At 31.0% G+C, this 12,280-nt stretch overlaps 1 protein-coding gene across 1 annotated transcript in view; it reads left to right on the forward strand.

Moving 5' to 3' along the window:
- Nucleotides 1-5,536: 5,536 nt before the first annotated feature.
- LOC123659213 (nuclear receptor coactivator 7-like) overlaps nucleotides 5,537-12,280 on the forward strand; it is a 30,713-nt gene continuing 23,969 nt past the window's right edge. Inside the window, exon 1 of the mRNA XM_045594469.1 lies at nucleotides 5,537-5,711. The gene's annotated coding sequence lies outside the window, so the exon portion shown is untranslated. The remainder of the gene's footprint in view (nucleotides 5,712-12,280) is intronic.

A 12,280-nucleotide genomic window follows, 5' to 3' on the forward strand; every position in this document is an offset into this window, starting at 1 on the left:
TATTAAAAATTAAAAGTAAAAATCAAAAAAAAACTATGCCATATTATTAATTACGTAGTAGTTATTCAAAAGACTACATAGTATTAAAAGTAAGGTAACATATTGTAAATAAAAAGATAATTGTTAAACATTTTTTGAATATCATATCAAAAATTGAAAGATAATTGTTAATAACTTTAAACAGCAATACATAAAAAATGTTTAATTTCGTTCTTATAAATTGTTTGCAATGTTTAAATAAATAAGTATGTATTGTTAAACTTTTAAGTTTTTACCGTGTGTTCGGGGAGAATTGGATTGGCTTATTTAAAAAGTTTTTTTTTCAGTTTTAATGAAAAATTTATATTTCAAACTGTATTGAAAATGAAATGGAAGAATAAGCAATCCATGGCTGCGATTACTCACTGTATTAATAGTTAAATGAAATTTATCTCTTGTTCAATTAATGACTACATCGTGATATGAAATTGAAAAGAAACGATTTGTTATCTTCATACTATTAAAATTTATTCGTTTAATTTGAAATTACGAAGATAATACTGCTATTGCACATACAATGATAATAAGTACTTTGCACGGGTCTAGGTATTAATATTAGTATTCTTTTAAAATAATTTCGAATATACGATTTAGCATTTTAATTTTATTTACACGAACTACATATAAAATTACTCTAAACGGATAACAGATCGTCAAATAATTTATTAATTACTTATAAAAAATAAATATATTGTTTAATAGTATTTCTGAATAACTATTAGTAATGCTTTAATTAAAAAATATTACATACTTATTGCCCACCAACTAGTGTCCATTTGTCTTTTAGTGCGCATTGTTACAGCGTCCTGACTACAATTATTTTTTAATCATTATAACTTTAAACATATTTTTAATTTAATGGAAATAATGAAGCAACCTCGGATAGAATAAAAATCGACTTTCTATATATGTGTATGGGATTAGAATGGTAATTTATAAACGTAACACCATGACACTCGATCTCCTTGACCTAGCGCTCAGCTCTGGTTCTTATTGTCGTTCTTAAACTCTGTGTCGCTTCCAAGGCTAGCATTGGATATTATCAATTTCTATCTGACATTAGTATGAAGTGTTTATAATTAATATCTCTCATATTATATATCAAATTATTATCAAGGTACTTCACAAACAAAAACCGAATACGCTTATTATTCACTCTTATCTTTTGGTAATATTTGTTCAATTTATAACAGATCTTTGATATGGGATTATAAATAACGTTGTTAAAGTTAAAAAAATTCCATGATCAAAAACTTGGCGGTTATTTTATACGTTGGAAAGTATATTTGTGTACTTTCGTGATAAATTTATGATTTTTAGTTATCTTTCGTATGTGTTCTTTACGTATTAGCGTGTCACAGCTTCCGATGTTGCCGTCGTATTTTTTTTTTATTTAAAAGTTGTAAAATTGTATTACAATCTTGTATAGATTATATACGGCTATGTTATATTATGTACTTAGTACGTAATGTATTGCGTCATTGCGTAGGTAAAAAACTTTGGCCATTTTACGAAAAATTTTATCGACTTAAGTACCGTTCAATCGTTTAGTATTATTAATTTCAACATAATTAAAAAATGTGTACAGATTTATTATCTTGTTTTCATGTGTACGTTAAAAATGCGTATAGTATAATTTCTAGGTTCTATGTCGATATATATATTTTTTTAATTTATTTAATTTTAGTAAATTTAAATACGACTAAAGTGTTACCGTTATATAATAATATTAAGTTGAATATTTTATTTATTATATTGAAATAAGTGGCCAGTACGGTATTGTCCAGTTTGTTGATGGTTTACAAATGTGGTAAGGAATGCACTCAATACCAACGTTGCATAATCGTATGAAGATCATTTGATACTTCTGCTATATACGTAATAATTAAATTACGAACACAAAACTACATACAACACACGTAGAAATATTCAAATACTTAATATATGCCAAGGAAATTAATTGAATGACTGTTTAAATGTTTTATTTATCTTGGTATTTTGTTATACAAAAAATATACATACTACTATGTAGGTGGTAATGTTTATATCTATTAGTAAATGTTAATTTCATTTATTGAAATTATATTAATCTCCTTACAATTTAGACTAGTATATTCATACGAATACAGATTTTTCTCAGGACAATAGTCTATTGATTTTTATTTTTATTATAACTTTTTCAAGTGGAGCGCGTATAAATTATCATTTTGCAAATAATTATTTCAGGTTGGAAGTAGCCTTCACGTCACAATATTTAAAAATTGATGAGACTTTTAAATAGAAGATTTATTTAATGACTATCCTTACACGGGATGTCAATGTAACCTTACTAAAAGGTTTACTATATTCGTTAGGTATATCATTCATCATCATCATCATCATCATCATCATTTCAGCCTATTACAGTCCACTGCTGGACATAGGCCTCCACAAGTTCGCGCCAAAAATGGCGTGAACTCATGTGTTTTGCCCATAGTCCACGCAGGGTAGACGGGTTGGTGATCGCAGTGCTGGCTTTGCCGTACCGAAGATGCTGCTGCCCATCTTCGGCCTGTGTATTTCAAAGCCAGCAGTTGGATGGTTATCCCGCCATCGGTCGGATTTATAATGATATTTTTAAACAATATATTCCTACGACCATTGTGAACGTTAATAATTAGAATAAAGAAATTATAAATCCTAAACATATTATTATATATATTTACATTAGAGGTCTTCCGGTTACACACGTTTATGTTTAAGGTAGTATGGAGGTTAGCTCGGTTGGATTGTGACGGAATCATTTTATTCTTGTTAATCATTTTTAAAACCGGCTTAAAGTATTTTATTTTAAAATTGTTTAGTACAAGTACAAGGTATTTATTTATTTATGAATAAGCCCTACCTGTGTACGTCGGAGTGTTTAGTTCACGATTTCTTTAGATCGATTTACAAAAACGTGTTTAGCGTTTTAACACGCTGATTTGTACAATATATAGATACATTATTTTCTCCTTGAAACGATTGGCTTCTAACATATGGCACGTACGAACTCGCTCTTAGTCACGTTCAGCATTTTTCGAGATCTATAAGTTTTTTAATTATAATTTATTACAGTTTTGAAAATTATTTCAAAAGAAGTATATGTATCTATACATTTCAAAACATGTAATATAAAGATCAAAGTTATTGTGACGCAACAGCTCATTTGTTGGTCGGTGTTCCTCACACACTTTCACATTGCAAGTACGTTAGATGTAGATATTTAATTTATAGCACGTCAATTCTATCGTTGTATTTAACATTGTATTGGTTATACATATTTCTAAACTTATAAAATAGCTAATATGTAATGTATTTATCTAAATTGTTCCGCTTTCGATTACGAAATTCTTGTATGGATTTGCTCCGAGTTAGTCAGCTGAGGCAAGGTCAAGACATTAACACAAAAAGTCGACGTACTAACAATTTGCATAGACCTCTGTCTACCCACCTAAAATCAGTTCCGCAAATATTAAAGTAAACTGTGTTAGAAGAAAGATTACTCGTAGGTGTTTAATGCCGGAAGGAATGTCAATAAATGTAATTGATTTTTGTGGTTTGCGTGTACAGAACGGTATCTGTGACACGTCATGGGACAAACTGTTTCATCGTTCGTAACGTGGCCTCGGAGTTCTTTCCGCAATCGTACGTTCACCTGTTTCCTTTGTGCTGCTGGTTCTTTCATCTCGATCGGTCTCAGCAGGTGACGAAGGATTAGGTCGCCTTTTATTGCAGATATTTTTTATCACGATATATTTATGTATCATTGATTTCATTATACGTTTGCGATTAATTTTATAAAAGTTTAAGCTGCGACTTGCAGTTTTACCAGCTTAAGTCTTAAACTTGACGCCGCGTTGGCGCAACGGTTACAGCCATGGATTGTACCTGTTGCGCTGGCGGTTGCGGGTTCGATCCCCGTACATGACAAACATTTGTATTGGCCATACAGGTGTTTGCCGTTGTCTGGGTGTTTATGAAGTCCTTGTGGTGTGGGTCCCTCACCGTGCCTCGGAGAGCACGTTAAGCCGTCGGTCCCGGTTGTTATCATGTACACCTAATAGCGATCGTTACTCATAGTAGGGAATATATCCGCCAACCCGCATTGGAGCAGCGTGGTGGATTAAGCTCTGATCCTTCTCCTACATGGGGAAAGCCTCCTATGCCCAGTAGTGGGATATTACAGGCTGAAGCGAAGTCTTAATCTTATGATTTTGGGATATGAGGCACATGCACGTTTTGGTAACCCGAATATTAAAAATGTAAGCGTTTATAATATTTGTATGGGTTAAGTGTTTAATAACTAAATTTTAATTTTGTCTCTACCTACTTTAGTTGTCAAGAATTTAAGCTGATTTATTCTTGTATAATTAATTTTATTCAATACATCGAGTATTTTAATATATTTGCAAAAGAAACTCCAATTAATAACCAGAATACATACATTAATTATAATAAAATTATAGGTTAGTTACGGTTATATTAAATAAGTGGGATTATTGGTATCGCCTATTCTGAGGTTTTGCAACCGCGGTGTAATACCTACATATGTATGTACATATATCAGTGGTGCGACGATCGTTATTTGTGTACATCGGTATCAGTTATATCTCAGTCCGATGTGGGAAGTGTGCCAGTTTAGTATATTATTATACTAAAGCCAAATCTTTTTCATTGATGACTCATTTTAATCGTAAACATAACACTTAATTAATGCTTTTATTTACTCGCTAATGAAAAGATATTGCGGATTCGCAAATAAAAAAGCGAACTAATTCTTTAATTTAATGCTAAATAATATTTTTCTATGAATCTTAATTATAAATAGCACGGCAAAAATATAAATTTTAATGAGAAAAACCGGTAAGAAAGTCCAATGAGTCAATTTCTTTGGTCACTAGACTAACGTACCTAAGTATAGAGAATACAGGTTTGTTTAATTCCGTTATTATGTAATTATGCCAAATAATAAATATTTTTTGTCTATTAATAAAGTTAAAATGAATATCATTGAAACTTTTAAGTTATTAATTAACTGTACTGGACTGTCCTTTATGTGCCACTCTTAGGGAAAAGTATTTTCTTCCATGAAGGAAAATATTTTAATTATAATCTATCAACTGAGCTTTAGCAAATGTTTTGGATGCAAAAAATCCATGAATAATAAATATAACGTGATTGAGTAGGCAAATACTGATATATCCTATAATACGATAATTAAAAAAAAAAATTTTAAAACAAGTTTTAGGCATTCGGCACAGCAATTGATCGGCCGCAACATATGTACCTATATAATGAAAAGGTGTGCAGAATTTTATTTTGGTTCAAGTGCTTATTACGTCTAGCTGTCGTCGTTGATATTGAAATATTTCGATTAGTGTTAAGTTAGTTCGATTAGTGTTGGCTGCCTTATTGTTTGTTTGGGTGTCGTGAAGCGTAAAATACACTATTTTAAAAAGTTTGTTCTAAGTTTGGCCGGTGTCCAGCCGACACGTCGCGTGCCCGCGACGCCAAGACTTGCCCACGTCCCTACTAAATCACTCATTATAGATGCTAAACACTAACGTAAAAACATAAGCATGTCGTAGTAGTCTCGTATGTTCATACTGTCTGCTCCAATGCAGTGGCACCAATGAAAACATTTTACCCAGGTATTTTTAAATTGCAAATTTGGTCGGTTCAAAAACTGCTGTCTACCAATTGTTTTAGTTAAAATTTTAATGGTCGGTGTTTTATTGCGTAAATTGTTGCAGAATAATAAAATAAACTGTTTGAGTTTATATTATAAATATATATTTTTAAACCAGAATAAGTTATATGGAATATCGATATCATTAGAATAACGCTGATTATTTATTTATCTATTAAAGTGGCAAACGTTAAGGTTGCTTATGTTTTGTATTTCAAGTTAATATAATGGTTATTTAATTTTTAATAACTGTCACAATGTTGTGTCGTAGTTCAAAATATAATATTATAAATTGAAGTTATTTGTGACCCTAAAATAATTAGATATTAAATTATCTTTTCAACTGCACTTATTATTAATACGTAATTAATATTTCTAAAAATATAGTTTGGCTAATAATTTAGATGCTACTAATTATGATAGATTTTACCGAAACGTGTTCATTATATCAGTTCACAGCTGCTGTTCTTGTTATACATATATGGTTAATTTTGTGTTTAGCTTATATATCAGTTCTTATTTATCGTTTTTGATCGAATCGTGGAACTTTCTCAGTATCGTTAAAAATTAGGTTCTTGGTAATGTTTGTGATACCATAAGATACGAATTTTATTACCAGAAATCAGAATGTTGTTCCTATTCGTCTTTGCACACAAGCTGTGTATTGAGACGCCGTTAGGCTGGTGTCCCTCTGGGTTGTGTTCTATCTATAATCTCCATAGTTATTATATTCTCAATAATTTAACTTCCATTTTTGGAAATTCCAGTGAGTTGCAGTAATGTTTCAATTATTGATTGTTTATGCATACAGCTCTTAAAAATAAATTATGTATCGTCTCACATCTGCTTTTTTTATCACGCCGTAGTAGTATGCCAGTACCTTAGGGCAGTGAGTTAAAAGTCTTATAAAATAACTAGCGATCTTGCAATTCTGATTCTAAATATAAAATAAATACAAAATAAAAATAATGATATATAATATATGCGCAAAAAATATGTTTATTTATGACATGACATTAGAAACCTCTAAAACTATCAGTGTTCCTCTACTATATTATGCATGTATTATACATATAAAAACCTTCCTCTGGAATCACTCTGCTTAAGAAAACCGCATCAAAATCCGTTCGTAGTTTTAAAGATCTAAGCATACAGACAGCGGGAAAAATTAACGTTTTGCGTTAGAAGGCGTGTTTATTAAGAAAGGTATAAAACATTTTGGTATTACTTACATAAGTGGAGCAGTAGTCAAACATGTCAACTGACGGATATCAAACGCGGCACGAGTAAAACCGCGAGGGACGCTAAGTACATACGAGTATAATATTATGTAGTACCGAAATGGATTTGGAGATGAGAAATGTAACTGTCTTTGAAATTTGGACAACCTTTTTATTATTTCGGATTTTCGCGAGTAGGTACAGTGTTTCCTACTTATTTTTCTTCCCCTACAGCCTACAAGGAAGTAAAATGGAAGCAGCTGTGTCGCAAAAAATCTTTTTTGTGTGAATTTTTATATTTTGTTTTAGTAATTTTTGTTTGAAACAATTATATTATTTAAGTTTCTGTAGGAAAATGAAATACAGAATCGCATGATAATGAGAATCAAGCTTTCCAATTAGGTATTGGTTGACAATGAATATCATCTATAAATATACACTTTATTTAATTGAATTATTGCTTATATATATATTCAGTTTTCTTAGAAAGAACTAGATTCTTTTTTATTATAAAACTAGCGACCGGCCACGCACGGGCTTCGCACGGGTGCAAAAACTATCAGTGTTCCTCATCTATGTTATCTATGTATTATAACATATAAATCTTCCTCTGGAATCACTCTATTTACTTAAGAAAACCGCATCAAAATCCGTTATGTAGTTTCAAAGATCTAAGCATACAGACAGCGGGAAGCGACTTTGTTTTATACTATGTAATGATTAATAATAAGTTATAGTGATAAGAAAGCTCGAATAAAACTTAAATTAGTAAAAACCGGTTTTCACTAAATGCGAACTTTGCCCGTAATATATATTAATTATTATAAGTATATACTTACTTACATATTTCTACTTTTATTCTTCTCAGATACAGGCGAGGATAATTTTGTTTACTTTGATTTAAGGTAACAATTGTCTCTTTCAAAGATTCAAACGTGACTACAAAACTAATTACTTAGCAACGAGATATTTCGAATTTAATATTAGAATTTTATATATATATATAGAAGGTTTGTCAATGTGTATGTAGTATGTAGCGCCAGAAACTGACCCACGTGTGCAGTGCGGTGACAATGTGGTTACGCAAGGACGGCTGCATTCATACTCAGCTCACAGCATCACGTTGAACTCACGCATTTATTTTATTGCAAATCAATTTGCCTTGAGTTTAATCTGAAGTTATTGTGTATTTATTTACATTATTATTGTTGGAGTATTATACTTTTTATGGAGTGTGTAAATAAGTCTAATGTAGATTATATGCATAAGCGTATATAGGTTTATATAGTCATTTATGTACTTATATGTTAGTATCCAGGGATAGATGTCCATTTCCTCTCCATTGCGCCAATTGCGCTCGTTTGTGGATGACACTGGACTAATTGCGAAACTTCGCAATTAGTAGTTGCCTGATGGATGAATGCGCACCTCACGGCATTCGTCCGTGGCATTCAACGTAATGAGCCGTAGAACGTTTAATAACACTATTTGATACCGAACTTTTACGGATAGCGCTGTGCTAGCTTGGTTATCTTCAAATACTTTAATGACCACTCACCTACATTGCCATTTTGTTTTTATTACCACTAATAGCTACTGTAAGGTTCTGGTGCCGTGGTTAATGGTTCTTACGATAGGTGACCTCTTGTCACAAAAGTTTCCTGTTTAATTAATTTATATTCCATCTTCGAATACATTATAGCTGTTTAAAATTATTGTTTTTCTGTATAATCTCACTGAGAAAATATTTTGTTTTTTGTTTGAGTTTGAATAATAAATCAAGTATATAGATTGTAGGTGTTATTAAATGTTAATGTTAATGGTGTTATTAAATTTTGCGCCCCTATCCCCAATAACAATCAATTCTAGTCCTCTGCCCAAAGGTTGCCTGGAAGAAATCGCTGCTTTAGGGATAAGGCCGCCTGTTGCAACTAATGCAAATTTATTTATTTTTTAACCTCATTAAACTTATGTTACTTTTGTGTTGGTGTGCAAAAAGTGTAAATAAATAAATAAAATAAATGTTAGTATTATAAAGATGTTCCGTATGTTACAAATCACATTATAAAATTATAATTATATATGTAGAAGTAATTGCGTTATGGGCCACATAACGGGTAGTGCAGAGTTGCAGACTGTAGGAGGGCGATAGCTTCAATAGCAACAAAACATTTGGACATTTCTTTATTCTCGTATATGCTAATTTAAGCTCAGATAATTTCAATGAATATTTCTTTAACTTGATTTATACAGAATTTATATTCTAAAAAACTGTCCAAATGCTGTTATGTTATTAATGTTCTGTAAAACAGGACAGGGATGTGACATGTTTTATTTTACGCGTGAACGTTAGGCCTAGCAATTGTTTTAATTTCATTATCCGTAACTTTACTATATAATTATTATTTTTAGTTTCGTCTGCGTTCTTATTTCACGTGAAATAATAAAAATGTTAATTTCTGATTTGTAGATTGTGTACTAATAAAGAATCAAGTTTCAAAAGAAATATTGGATAATTTTATCATTCACTGACTGAGTCATTATTGTACACGCAAAATTACTGAAGAATGAAACATGCAATTTATACAGTTGTTTCTTTTTGGAATAATAAGTGATTTCTTGAAATTCGATTATTAAGAGGTTAGTAACAGGTGGTAGAGATTGTAGGAGAGAGAAAATACCACCTTATGACGTATAATCTTAATATATATAAATTACGCGTCACGTTGTTTGTCCACGATGGAATCCTAAACCACTTAACCGATTTTAATCAAATTTGCACACCATGTGCAGTTTGATTCAACTTGAAAGATGGGCCATATTTTATTTTGATGTATGTAATTATTATATTTAAGAAAAAAATAAGGTGGTACGAAGTTTGACAGTTCAGCTAGTTTAACATAAAATATAGGTGAACATCTATAGTTAAATTGTCCAAATATTTACTCTAAGCATTTCAAATTTGAAAATGAACTATGATACGAGCTAACTCCGTTAACTTCGGAGGTATATTGATTATTCCTTTTAATTTTATTTGATACTAATTTTGCTCTGTCAATAACAAATACAAAAAAATCAAGAAATATACAATTCGGTGCATTCGTTAGAAAGCTATGCGCGTAAATGGATGTAATGTTTTGGCGATACATTTTTATTTTTATAAATGTAGCAAATGGCATCCATGCGAAGTTGGGGTGGGTCGCTAGTTTGTTATAAGCGAAATATTAAAATGTAAAATGTGTATAAGTGTTATACATGGGAAGTGATTGTGATGTTTCGGAAAGCCGGTTTATTCTCGTGTAGTAGTCACTGCGGCAACTTTAAGTTCATTTTAAGTATTAGAAATTTTGAAAAAAGATATTTGTAACCAACGAATATTCTCTCTTAACATACCTACATATAAAACTTTGTTATTATAGTTATATTCTTAAACTAGCTGTGCCCGTGACTTCGTCCGCGTTTAGTTTAAAAAAATATTGTTCAGTTCGCAGAGTTACAAAATAAATAAATTTCTAAAATATTAGCCTAAGTTATTCCTTATCACATCAGCTACCTGTCAGTGAAAGAATCGTCAAAATCGGTCCAACCGTTTCAGAGATTAGCCGGAACAAACAAACAGAAAGACAGACAGACAGACAGACAGACAAAATTGTAAAAAAATATATTTTGGCATATGCACCGTATACATCTATATGGATTCGGTAAAAAGTGATTATAAAGTAACTTTACAAAAAAACTTAACTCTAAACTATATTACAAACAGACACTCCAATTTTATTTATTTGTATAGATACCTATAGAAAAGTAGAGTTTAAAAACATATTTTATTAATGTTATTAATTTGACGAGTTTATTTTTATCAAAGTGTGAAAAAAATTAATTATGATTGCTCGCAAACGAAAAAAATACTGACTTCAAATACATAGACGAGTGAGAATACAACGTAAGTTGACGAAACAAATTAACAAACGCACAAGTCGTTACTACGATTTTCGAGAGTTCCCCTCGATTTCTCTGGGATTCCATCATCAGGTCGTGGTTTCCTTATCATGGTACCACCCTTGGAATATCTCCTTTCCAACAAAAAGAAAGAATTATCAAAATCGGTTCATAAACGACGAAGTTATTCCTGAACACACAATATATATACACGGTCGAATTGAGTAACCTCCTCCTTTTTCGAAGTCGGTTAGAAAAACGTCATTATAATTTTAAATTAAAAAACAGCTCATGATACTCTCACTCACATTTAAAACATCTTTAATTATGTCGAATTAATATTTGAGATAGCGTATTTGCACTAATTTAATTTTTATCTAATCTTTTAATTAAACATAATACTTGTACTGTTTATTTCGTTTTCTAAATAATTATATATTTATGGGTCAGTAAAGCGGTTTCTATAATATAAAAAAATATGAGATAACTTCTAATAACATGAGCATAGTTTTTTGCGATACGAACTGCTTCAGGTAAACGGTAAGCCCCCAATTTTCAATTTGTAATTCAATGACTCAACCAACATACGGTGTTTCCTTATAAAGATATTACGAGTGTAAAATATCTAATCGTGTTTTTGGCATGAATAAAAACTTCTTACAGTTATATATGAATCATTATAACTATAACAATTAATAAAATATAATTATGCAAGCCTTCACACAATTTTACATTTTGATCGATTTTTGATCTGATCCTATTCAACCTGAATCGACCTACGGCGGGGCTCACCTCCGCCTGTAGGAATAGAGATTTTGGTTTAATATACAAGAATTAAACTAAAACCTATATATATAACCTTATGATTAATAACCTGGTTGTAATTTTGAAAAAATCGTGAAATTGCAACGCATTTAAATGCTCATAGATACAATTACAACGAACATGGATCATCAAATAATTTATACAATTTAAACTTTATATCGATTACGTAAGTTCGATAACTACTGAATTTCCCCAATTTATTACAAGCCCCTCGTTTCAACATTCGTTGTCTAGTTCGTTTATCACCTAGACTACAATTAGCGACTGATATTACGAGTATTTACAGCGAAACAATAAATCTATGCACCCGTGGGTGCGTTAATACGAGGTGCGGCAGTTATATCCTTATTGTCTTTGTAAAATGTTAGTGCAGTAGAAGGACTTTGTTGTCATTAGGGTCAACTGGTTTATTTCTCGACTCACTTCGATGAATGTTCACGCGCATATTCTTTTCTTAAGACATGTTTAACGTAAGTAATAACGTTATCTTCCGCCATTTAGAATATATTTTGTACATAGGAAGTTACGTATGCTAACAAAAAAGAAA

The sequence above is a fragment of the Melitaea cinxia genome, chromosome 2 (assembly GCF_905220565.1).
Source record: "Melitaea cinxia chromosome 2, ilMelCinx1.1, whole genome shotgun sequence".
Taxonomy (NCBI): domain Eukaryota; kingdom Metazoa; phylum Arthropoda; class Insecta; order Lepidoptera; family Nymphalidae; genus Melitaea; species Melitaea cinxia.